This window comes from Lissotriton vulgaris, chromosome 3_1 (assembly GCF_964263255.1).
Source record: "Lissotriton vulgaris chromosome 3_1, aLisVul1.2, whole genome shotgun sequence".
Taxonomy (NCBI): domain Eukaryota; kingdom Metazoa; phylum Chordata; class Amphibia; order Caudata; family Salamandridae; genus Lissotriton; species Lissotriton vulgaris.
Genome location: NC_141689.1, coordinates 1,073,380,874 through 1,073,393,560, shown reverse-complemented (window position 1 = coordinate 1,073,393,560; position 12,687 = coordinate 1,073,380,874). Strand labels below are relative to the sequence as shown.

The following is a 12,687-nucleotide window of genomic DNA, read 5'->3' as shown; positions in this document are numbered from 1 at the left end:
TTCATCTGCATTAGCCATCTGAGAGGTCTGTGGTCAGTTTGAACCAGGAAGTGAGTTCTAAACAAGTAGGGCCTCAACTTCTTCAGTGACCAAACCACAGCAAAGGCCTCCCTCTCAATGGCACTCCAACGCTTCTCTCTGGGGAGTAGCCTCCTGCTTATAAAAGCAACAGGTTGGTCTCGGCTTTCCTCATTGATCTGGGAGAGGACCGCTCCTATCCCCAGCTCTGAGACATCAGTCTGCACTATGAACTGCTTGGAGTAGTCTGGTGCTTTTAGAATGGGTGCTGAGCATATTGCTTCTTTCAGGGTGTTAAAAGCCTTTTGGCAGCTACCAGCCCAGTTCACTTTCTTGGGCATTTTATTGGATGTGAGTTCTGTGAGGAGAGCCACATTGGCCCCATATCCCTTCACAAACTTTCTGTAGTACTCAGTTAAGCTAAGGAATGGCCTGACTTGGGTCTGGGTGGTTGGAACTGCCCAGTCCAGGATGCTCTGGATCTTGGGCTGTAAGGGTTGGAACTGACCTCCGCCAACAAGGTGGCCCAAGTACACCACAGTGCCCTGCCCTATCTGGCATTTAGATGCCTTGATAGTCAGTCCTGCAGATTGCAGGGCTTGTAGCAACTTCCCACGGGTGATCAGGTGATCCTGCCAGGTGGAGCTAAAGACAGCAATATCATCAAGATAAGCTGCACTAAAAGACTCCAACCCAGTCAGGACTTGGTTCACCAACCTCTGGAAGGTGGCAGGGGCATTCTTTAACCCAAAAAGTATTACAGTGAACTGATAGTGCCCATCAGGGGTGGAGAATGCATTCTTTTCTTTGGCTCCTGGGGCCATGTCAATCTGCCAGTACCCTGCATTTAAGTCAAAGGTGCTGAGAAATGTGGCTGCCCCTAGCTTGTCTATCAACTCATCTGCTCTTGGAATGGGGTGAGCATCTGTCTTGGTGACAGAGCTGAGCCCTCTATAGTCCACACAGAACCTCATCTCTCTCTTTCCACCCTGTTGATGAGGTTTGGGGACCAGAACCACTGGGCTAGCCCAGGGGCTCTCAGAGGGTTCAATCACCCCTAGCTCCAGCCTCTTGCTGACTTCAGCGTTGATGCTTTCCTTGAGTTGGTCTGATTGTCGATAGATTTTGTTTTTGACAGGTTACACCGTCACCAGTGTCCACATCATGGGTACACCAGCTGGTCAGACCAGGGGTCAAGGAAAAGATGCTAACAAACTGTTATAAGACTTGCTTGCAGTCAGTCTGCTGTTGGGGAGAGAGGGTGTCTGAAAAGACCACTCCGTCCACTGACCCATTTGTTGGGCTGGAACAGAGGAGATCAGGGAGAGGTTCACTCTCTGCTTCCTATTCCTCATCAGTCACCATCAGCATGGTGAGGTCAGCCCTGTTATTGTAGAGTTTCAGGCGGTTCACATGGATAACCCTTTTGAGTGTCCTGCTACCTCCCAGGTCCACTAAGTAAGTGACCTCACTCTTTTTCTCCAGGTTAGGGTAAGGGCCACTCAATCTGTCTTGGAGAGCCCTTGGTGCCACTGGCTCCAAAACCCACACCTGTTGTCCAGGTTGCAATTCAACCATGGCAGCTTTTTGGTCATACCAGTGCTTCTGCAGCTCCTGGCTGGCCTCAAGATTCTTGGATGCCTTGCCCATGTACTCAGCCATTCTGGACCTTAGGCCAAGCACATAGTCCACAATGTCTTGTTTGGGTTCTTGGAGAGGCCTCTCCCAACCCTCTTTCACCAGACAAAGTGGTCCCCTTAAAGGATGACCAAACAGAAGTTCAAAGGGTGAAAACCCCACTCCCTTATGTGGCACTTCCCTATAAGCGAAAAGCATGCATGGCAACAGGACATCCCATCTCCTTTTGAGTTTTTCAGGGAGCCCCATGATCATACCTTTCAATGTCTTGTTGAACGTCTCCACAAGACTATTGGTTTGTGGGTGGTATTGGGTAGTGAACTTGTACTGCACCCCACACTCCTTCCACATGTGTTTCAGGTAAGCAGACATGAAGTTGGTACCTCTGTCTGAAACCACCTCCTTAGGAAACCCTACCCTGGTGAAGACACACAGGACAGGACGGTCATTTCCAAGCAGTCAGATGGCAATTGTGGAGAGACCACTACCAGTTTCATGCCAGTAACCGCCCCCCATCCTAATGTCACCATAGCCAGAGGGCGTTGGGTAGTAATGCTGTCAGCATTGGTGACTGGGTAAGTTTTCCCAACCAGGTATTGCTCTGGGGAAACCAGCTTTTCCTTTACCACAGTGATGCTGGCACCTGTATCCCTCAGGGCTTCTACTCTAGTTCCATTAATGGAGGGGTATTGCAGATACTTGTTACAGTTGGGTGGCCAACCATCTACATTGGCAACCTCCATTTCCCCCAAGGAGACTAGACCAGCTTGAGTGTATTCCCAGATTTGCTCTGGGCACTCCTCTGATCCCATCTGTAGATTTACTGTCCCTGGAGTAGCTGTATTGGGTGCCTTAGGGGCTTTATTGTAGGGGAAGTTTCTGTCTACAGTTAAATGTCCCAACTTTTTACAGTTGTTACAATAGGCCTTGTTAGGATCAAAGTTTCTTCCCCTATAGGGCTGAGGCACATAGGGAGTCGTTTGGGACCCACCCACCTGTACAGGTTTTTGGGGCCCTTTGGAAGACTCAGACTTTTTATATTGGGGACTCTCACCACCTTTCCCCTGGGGAGGTTTTGTGACCACCTTCTTTTGGTCACCCCCAGTGGCTGTCCTTGTCACCCTAGTCTTGACCCAGTGGTCTGCCTTCTTTCCCAAGTCTTGAGGAGAAATTAGACCTAGGTCTTCCAAATGCTGATGCAACTTTTCATTTGTGCAATTACTCAACATGTGTTCCTTCATAAACAAATTATAAAGTCCAGTAAAATCATGCACATTGTGTCCAGTTAACCAACCATCCAGTGTCTTTACTGAGTAGTCTAAAAAATCTATCCAGGATTGGGTCTGGGTTTTGTGAGCCCCCTTGAACATAATTCTGTACTCCTCAGTAGTGAGTCCAAATCCCTCAATCAGAGTTTTCTTCATGAGGTCATAAGACCCTGCATCTGGCCCAGAGAGGGTCAGAAGTCTGTCTCTGCAGTTATCAGAGAACAGTTTCCCTAAGCCCATCGCTTTCCTTTCTTTTTCTAGAGCCAGGAGTCTGGTCTCTAGGTCTAATCTCTTGTCCAACTTTGCTCTTTGTCCTCTTCATTGGGGCTCTCCCCAGTGTATTCTCTGGGGTCCAGTCCACCTGTGTGGTTCTCAGGCTCCCAGAGGTTGATTCTTGGAGTTAAGGGTACAAAGACACTTTCCTCCCTGGGGATGGTGGGGGGACCATTATCCTCCTCCTCTTCCACCCCTTCTCCCTCTGGCTGGGTGTCACCCTGCTCAGAGGGGTGGACCTTTGCATACTCAGCCAGGAGCTCCTGCAGCCCTTGTTTGGTTGGATGCAGACCTACAACTATTTTTTTTACTTTGCACAGGGTCCTCAATTCTTTGAAGTCCAAGTGCAAGTAAGGTACGAGGTCGAGTTCCTCCACCAGGTCCACATTATCTTCATTAACAGCTGGGTTCTTTGAGACATTCTAACCTGATAGTTCTAACCCTCTATCTTAGCTTATAGTGACTTATTTTTCAAAAATTCTAATGGGACCTAAGCATGGCCCTACCAGACTTTTAGTATTTTTGGAAAAGACCAATTTCAGGATTCTAAAGGCAATTTATGAGCTCTGTCGTGTGATCAGATAGTAACCAAGTAATCCAGCAAATGCAAGTTTGTATCCCACCGCTGCCACCAATGTGAGAAAGTGGCTCTATATATACTGGACAATAATGAAGTACAGTGTGTATAGAGTCCACAAACCCCAAATGTATAACAGAGGTTAAAGTCAGGACTGACCTTACTCTCAAAAGAGGTAGCTTGGTCGAGCAGTAAGGCAGTACTAGAGGGCAGTGCTGCCATTTGCTGTAAACACTCAGTCAGCAAAGGATTTCACACACTCAAAGACTGAACTCCAGGCCAATGGTTGTTATATCCAAAGATATAGTTGTTTTATTTTTAGAACCAACCGGCATAAAAATATACTTTGCTAGATATGAGAACTCTCATGTAATTACTTTGCACAGAAGCAATGAAGTTGGTGAACACAATAGGTACAGGAGTTGCTGAAGGCAACTCCAGTCTAGAAACAATTTAGCATTGAGCTCAATGAATTGTTCCAATAAAAGTACAGTTGATTACAGTACAGATTACTTTAGTAGTTCCAGGACTAGATCCTAAATTCAGTCCTGGGGTCTAAGCTGAAACCAAGTTAGCAAAAACGTTTTAGTTACTGTGGTGAATTTTCATGAATATAAAGCGGTTTTAAAAGTTCACACTTAGAAACTTTTCAATGACAATCTGGCAATGTTATTCAATGGGAGAAAATTCAGGTTGCAGGTAAAGTATAAACGCGTTACTTTTGTAATCCAGTACTGGGCTTCTAGGGCCAGCACTGGGGTCTGAACTTAAAATAGGTAGGTAATTGCGTTTCAGTATTTCGTATGATTTTTAAAGAATATTTCAGGTTTTCAAAAGTAGGCACTTAGAAGAAATTTAATTAAAAAACAGACAATAGGTTCCTATGGGAACAATACAGATTACTAGTAAACCCAGTAAGGATTACTTTTGCGGTTCAGTACTGGGCTGCAAGGTACAGTAGGGCTTCTCGCCTGCTTGCAGGTGAGTACTTCGGAATTCGGGCTTCGGCTGATTTTATACGAATATTTGCAGTTTTCAAAACTTCACACTTAGAACATTTTCGAGTCAAAATGGGTCAATGCTATCCAATGGCAGGTAAGTGAGTTACCGGTTTCCAGGCGAGTACTTGGCTGGTGAAGTTAAGGTTCCGGATGTAGACTTAGGGGTCCCCCAGGGTCAGGTAAGTATAGTCGGTTCTGCCCCAGCAGCGCATGGACGGCCGGGTGCAGAGGTAGGTAGGCCACATGATATCCAATGAAGGTAAGGGGGCCTTCGGTTGGTGGCTGCTGACTAGCAGGCCACGCGGCTGTGGGAGCTGAGCTCCTGGTCACTTGCTCAGGGCAAGGGGGGGGGGAAGTAGGATAGGACAAAGGTGGCACAGCCAGCGGCACTCGTACGGCTGGGTGCAGGGTGCTCTTGAGCCACCGGGCGCTCAATGTTATCCAAAGGGAAAGGTCAAAAAGGAACAAAGGTTGCAGGCTCGGGGATGGAGACTTTCCAGGGGCGACCAGCACTTCGAGAGGTAAGTTGGGGTCTTGCGCACAGGTAGGTACCCCAAAGGGAGGCACAGGAGGCTGTAGGGCGCCGGGTGCAGGGGTGTCTTTGGGTGTCGGAAAAGCATACCCTCGGCTGGTCGCGGTTGGGGTGGCTCCTGGCTCTGAGTCTGCAGGCGTCGGCTGGTTCGTCGAGGAGGGTCTTTGGGCACTGGACTTCGGGTCCCAGTCGCCGGGGTGACGTCCTCGTCGTCTTGGTTCGGTTGGGCCCGGCCCGGGCTCTGCGGTGCAGAGTGGGCTGGTCGGGAGCTTCCTGGTTGGCACCAGGTGGGTTGTTACAGCATAGCCTCTGCTGATGGGAGTCCCAGTCTTTAAGAGGGTCAAGGCAGGCAGATCCTCCGGGTGTCCTAAGGTTGCTCTCCGCAGGAGTCGCCGGGATTAGGCAGGAGCAGGTTCCAGGATCGACAGGCCGGTTGGGCTGGGGCAAAGTCCGTTGTTGTCGTCCTGTTGTTAGCAGCAGCATGGCGGGTCTTCTTCTTGATCTTCTTTCTTCTTTTCGTATCGGGATCTGAGGAAGGAAGGTTCAGGGAGCCCCTAAATACTGAATTTAGGGGTGTTACAGGTAGGGCAAGGACAGGGACCAATGGGTCCCTGTCTTGGGGTGAGTACACCCCCTAGTCTGCTACTCTCCTGTGGGAGGGGGGCTGGAACCTAGCTGGGATTGGGCAGGGCTCCCCATCTACAAGATGGCCGGAGCCTGGGGTCGTGCTTCAGCTCGTCTCCCCCACCTGAGGGGTGGGGTTGGCACAGGCTGACACCCCCCCTTCCTGACATAGTTTTTCCAGCCAGTCTTCCAGCCAGAGTGGGGGTTAGAACTGGTGGGGGCCAGTTGCTGGGTTCAGCCAATGGTCTGGCGAAGCTCACAGAGGCGGCATGCCTTTGAAGCTTCCCCCTGCCCATCCTGGGGAGGAGATCTAGCACCTCGCCCAGGATGTGCATTGTTGCAGGCCCAGGAGAGCGGGGGGCTCTCCACCCAGGTGTCTAGCAACATGTCTGCTGTGTGGCAGCCTCTGCAGCCACTCAGCCCAGATGTAGATTGTAGGTTAGGATTTCAGAGGGCATCTCTAAGATGCCGTCTGGTGCATTTTACATTAAATCCCACACTGGCATCAGTGCCCGTTTAATGTGAAGTTTGGTACCAAACTTGTCAGTCTTCAGTGTAGCCATTATGGTGCTGTGGAGTTCGTAATGACAACCTCCCAGCACCATATACTCGTAATGGCATCACTGCACTTACAGCGCCCAGGAATGGCCCTGGGTACTGTAGGGGCACAGGGCTCATGCATCTGTGCCCACACCTCTGGCATAGGGCACCCAGCTTGAGGGGTGACTGAAGTATGTTAGGGCAGTGGGTTCTGTGGGCATAGCACACAGGGATGTGTGCCATGTCGACTATTGGTTTAGTTCTGTACTTAGGCACTCAGCCTGCAAAGGTGCCAGGGTACAGGGCCCCTGAGGGTGGCACAATAAGTGCTGCAGCCCTCAGAGATCTCCTCTGGTCACCATGCCCTGGGTACCTAGGGTACCATTTACTAGGGGCTGACAGGTGGCCAGAGATGCCAATTGGGTTTTTAGTTTCAGCACAGTTTTAGGGAAGTAACACAGGCCCTGGGTACCCGCTTGGCAGGAACCCAGGGCACACTCAGTCAAAGCACATCAGCAGTTCAGAAAAAAGTGGGGGCATACCAAGGCAAGAAAGATGACACTTTCTCACAGACTGTGTGCGCAATGACGCAATCGGGCTTAAAACTATGGCGGTCATCTTAAAACTGTCTCAATCTCTAAAGCGTTCCCTACGAGTATACCTCATCTTACTGAATATAGGTCAAGAAGGCATGGCGATTAAAAGCGGACCCATAGGATCAAACTAGAACTATATATAAAGCGTTACCTTCGAGTATTCCTCATATTAATGAGTCAAAAAGGCATGCTGATAATAAGCGGACCCATAGTGATCAAACTAGGACTATTTACAAAGCCAAGACATCAACAATGCAAAAACCATCATAGTCATTATACAAACATAGTGTAAAAACCGGGTTCATGTACATCGGGTATTTAAAAATAGTCTGTCCAGTGTACATGGATAATAGACTCAGCAAGACAATAGATATGTTGTACTGCTGAGGACTGTCACTCGCTTTGGTGGTACACTACTGATCCCTAATAATCAAGTGTATACTCTATGGATACCTATATCTAGCAAAATGACCACCAATGAGAATGACATATGTGGCAGAATTTCAACTACTAGCAAGGGCAAACAGTATAATTCCTGAATGCTATGTCTAAAACCACAGGTCATACATGTGGTAGAACTCATGTATTTCTCTAAAAAATAATTTCAATGTCGCCAAAGTGTGCCATTCGATCAAAGAGTTCAGTCCATTTTCGACTGTGTTACAGGACCAAATCCATTTGTTTTCTTTCTGTGTGAGCAATCAATCAACATTTTGTCGCCTCTTTGTGTTCTTAACAACTTCAAGAACAACCACTTCATTTCAGACTTCATGTGTGACATTTGTTGATAATGTTCAACAAGAGGAGCAGTGATGATGTTACAACGTATACTTGACTGATGTTGTAAGATGCGTTTTTTAATTTCTTGCGTCGTTTTACCCATATATGTTAAAGAGCAAGGACACTGTATACACAGTATACCACATTTTTAGTTAGGCAGTTCGAGTGTTGTCGCAGTGTTATTTCTCTACCATTTAAAATGCAGCTTTTCGCTGTGTTAGTAGTTACACAGGGAGCACAGTTCCCGCACGGGTAGTGTCCTACTACTGGTGCTTAGCCCCATAGATTTGTTATTGTGCTAGGTGCTTGTTCGTTGTAGACCCTCACTAAATAGTCTCGTAAGTTTGTGGCCCTCTTGAAGGCAAAACGTGGTAATTCCAACTGTGGTTCAACCTTCCTAATGAGGTGCCAGTTCTGCCTTATTATTTTCTTTATGTGATTAGACTCTGTGCCATAAGTCTTTACACAGGTAAAAGGTTGTGTTACATTCTCAGCCTCAGATTGACATCCGTCTTTCTGAAAAAAGGGCCTGCCGGTCATAATACCATGCCCGTTTCATGGCATGTTTGACAAGTCTGTACGGATATGATCTCATGACTAATTTGGATTGCAAAATTTTGGCTTCCCTGAAGTAATCTTCCCTTTTGGTGCAGGTACGCTGAGACTGTTTTAAGATGGCTGCCATAGTTTTAAGCACGATTGCGTCATTGCGCATACAGCGTCTCTCTTTATTGTTCAAACGCTGTCTACCCCACGCCGCACTCACTCACAAGTCGGGCGTCCTTGGACCAAGCGTGGCTAGCTCCGAATACAAGTGCTACGAGCTCTTGACGTGAACTGTTTAGAACGTTACTTTCCTGGTTCTGGCAACTACGAGATTCTGTGATATTGATTGTACGTTTCCTGGTCTTTTACAGGCGACTGTTGGCTTGGCATTTACGTGAGTAGCTATGCACATCTCAACACTTGCGAGTGCATATATGGACCAGTGGCCTCACTTTGTGATTTTAGAATTCAGTTTGAAGCTAATATCATCTTTGGTTGATTATATTTACAGGTGATGAGATGTCTGGTTTGCTAGACATGTGAGTACTGTTGCTAAATGCTTAGGTATCTCACAGTGTTTTTAGAGACCAAGCACACTGACGTTGTCTTTACACTTGTTTTCTTCCAATTAGACTCGCTGTATAAATATTTAATACTCACCATAGGATAAATCTCCTCTTCTGAAAGCGAAAAGTGAGTGAGTCTTTAGAGTTTTGTAGTTTCGCAGTTTGTTGGTTTAGTTGTGGTCATTTTTGGTGTCACTTAGATTTTTGCACACTTGTGTTTTTTGGTGATAATTGTTGGGTAGCATGTTTGTGGATTTTTAGGTTGACACTAGTGGTGACCTTCACTTTTGTTTCCTTTATGTGTCGAGCAGACAAAACCTCTTTTAGTCACAGGGATGATATGTATTGTTTTTTACTGCATTAGATGTATATGTGCAACTCTTCCGTCCTGAAGATGGTCCCATGGATCTTGTAGACCAACGGGGGACCGAAACGTCGACGCCCAGCACCGTTTTGCTTATTTGTTGATTACATAGATTGTAAATGTGATGAGATGCTTTGTTTAATTTCCATCAACATGGTTTTTTGATTACCCATAACCTAAGCAAAAGGTGTTTTGAATACTACTGCCAACTAATGTATGAACCTCAATACTAGGTTTGTTGCCAGGTATCAAGTGATGATATCCTAAGTGAAATAAAATATACAGTGTTTTGATATATTCTGGTATATGTGCATATATTCCCTGTGTATATAAACTAAATGATCATGAATGGGACATTAATACAAATTATAAATGTTTTATAAATGTTTCCTCTAGGGACAATGTGATTTTGTTATTGATTATACCATGTCCCGAGGGGATTATTGGGTGGCTCTGTCATATTTTCTCTTCTCTTCTGATATGTAACAAGTCATTAAAGAACAGAGCGATGCTGCCTTATGTAGTCTTCCAAGAACGACTTTTGAGAGCTTTTTGTAAAGGAAAATGTCAATGTATTAAAGACAAAGAGACTAGGATTATGCTTTCTCACTTCACTTTATTTCCAACAGCAGCCCAAATAAACCAAACAACAAAAATTACATTTCCCATGATCCATGGGAAATGTGAAGTCTATAACAAAAAAACAACCATAGTCAATATAATCATCCTAAATGCACCTCTCTGTCTTTTTTCTGAAGGTGAGTGAGATAATCCTCAACTCTGTGTCCTTAATAGAATTAGAACTTTCTTTTCTGAACGCCTGGTTCTTGCAGATCTCTGAGATAGTGGAGTCACTTGGTCAGGAGTTGCGTCACTATTTTTCCACTAATACAGGCTCAGTTCCCTCGCCGGGGACGTTGTGGGAGGCTAGCAAGGCCGCTATCTGGGGGTGGTGGCCAGGGGACTGGTCCACGCGAAGCAGTCGGAGAAAACGGCCAAACTTGTCCCGCTGGAATCTCGGGCGGCACAGCTGGAAACAGCTCAGCTCACTAGCGGCCACGGGGATTCCTCCCGACAACTGGCAGCAGATCGCAAAGAGATTTGCCGGATCTCGCTGGAATCTGCTAAGATGCTTTGGCGTTCATCAGTTACCCGTATTTATGGATGGGGTGATGAGAATGGCAAGCTCCTCCACAACCTACTGTCCTACCTCAAAGTCAACCGTATTATCCCAGAGATCCGTTCGGATACTGAGGCCCTCCAAGTGACGTCCTCAGACATCGCGTAAACTTTTGCTGCTTACTATGCGGGTACCCCCAGGAGTACTACGCGGACTTCCGGTATATTCTGCCCCCCCATTTGGTGGATCTATTCTGCCATGTGGCGGAGTCAGGGACATTCCCACCCGAATCTGACGTGGCCACGATAGTGGTTATTCCGAAGACACAACCACCCTCCCTGAATTGTGCGGACTACAGCCCGATCTCACTGATCAACACGGAGATCAAGATCTTCGCTACTGTCTTGGCTCAGAGACTCCGACCCCTCCTACAGGACCTGGTCCACCCCAACCAATGTGGGCTCATGTCTGCTAGGGGCACTCGTCACTGCATTTGTCGCCTCCACTTGGCTCTAGCCCACCGCGGTCCCGTAACCCCGTATTTGGTGCTGCTTTTCATAGACTTTGAGAAGGCCTTCGATACGGTGGACTGGGATTATCTTAAGGGTGTGCTGGAACGGATGGGTTTCGGTCTCCCCTTCCGCCATCTGATCAGGGTTCTCTACACTAACCCCAGAGCCTGTGTCCTCATTAATGGGGAGCTTTTCGAGGCATTCCCGATCTGGAGGGGCACGCGTCAGGGGTGTCCGCCCTCACCACTTTTATTCGCGCTGGCGATGGAGCCCCTGGCGGTGCTCATCCGACAGGATCCACTTATTCGGGGTTGGGCCTGGGACTTGAGCCAAGTCGATAAGATACCCCTATATGCGGACGACGTTCTTCTTTATTTGGCGGACCCAGACAGCTCTGGCCCCAGGTGCCTGGAGGTTCTTTCCGCTTTTGAGCAGGTCTCTGGACTCCGCCTCATTCCGGTGAGGTCAACTTTGGTCCCCCTACACCCCTCCAGGGACTGCTTTGACTGGCAGGCAGACATCCCCTTTAGGAGATAATCGGTAAAATACCTAGGCATTTGGGTAACCCTTCTGCCAGAGCTCGAATGGGCTTTGAATATCACGCCTTTGGTTGTCAAGAGGAAGGCGGATCTCAAGAGGTGGCAGACCCTCCCCCTTATCCCCTGGGCAGGAGTGCACTCTTCAAAATGATGGTCCTTCCCCGTTTTCTTTACATACTGCAAAACATTCCTATCCACCTCGGGTAGCTCGTTCAGCGAACTTGACGGTGCTCTCACCCGGTTTCTCTGGGGAGGAGGGAGATCACGTTTATCCATGACGCACTGTCGTATCCCCCCTTTGACAGGGTTATGGGGGGTACTAATCTCCACCTCTATTACCTGGTCATGAAACTCATCGTGATCCATGATTGGTATGTGGGCAGCTGGTCCAACCCAGCATACCGCGTGGAACTCAGCTCATCGAATTTCGCACAGATCCAGGCGTTTCTATATGGCAGCCCAGTGCCACAGGCTCTGCCCCTGGTCACCAGGACAGTATTTCTGGCTGGCGCTCAGCCCAACGTCATGTGAGGTGGGACCAGAAACTCACTCTGCAGACGCCACTCTGGCATGGGTCCTGGATGCAGGAGGTCTCGTCCTTGCCAGGGTTCCGACGTTGGGACCTCATCGGGATTTCACAGCTCGGAGATGTATGGGTGTGGGACCACATCCGATCCTTGGCGGACCTGTAGCAGCGCCACGCCCTTCCCCACTCCCAACTCTATAAGTACCTACAACTCAGACACGCCCTTCATACACATGTCTCACCCCCGTCTCCCTTCCAGAGTTCAGCCCGCTGGAGGCCCAGGTGATGATAGGGAACCTAGGGAGGGGGGCGAGTGCCCCGCATATACCGGTCACTGGTGCACAATGGTCCCGCTTCCCTGGATCAGCTCAGGGCTCGATGGGAGGGATGGCTGGGCCCACTAGAGGAGGCGGATTGGAGGGATGCCCTTATGGCGCCCAAAATCCTGACCACATCCTCCAAGTTACGCCTGGTCCAGCTCTACTACCTTCATGCGGCATACCTCACCCGCCACGTCTATTCCGGGCCCAGAGGAGATCCTCCCCAGCGTGCGCGCGATATGCCTCCGCCCCAGCCGATTTCTATCACATGGTATGGTGTTGTCCGGCTTTGGTGCTGTTCTGGAGGGGGGTGGAGCTTGAACTCACGCAGGCCCTGGGATGGGAGG

The 12,687-nt window shown here is 48.4% G+C and overlaps 1 protein-coding gene across 2 annotated transcripts in view; it reads right to left on the bottom strand.

The window, feature by feature from the left end:
- The window catches only part of JAK2 (Janus kinase 2), a 1,290,985-nt gene that overhangs the window by 1,244,963 nt on the left and 33,335 nt on the right, over positions 1-12,687 (bottom strand). The window lies entirely within an intron of this gene.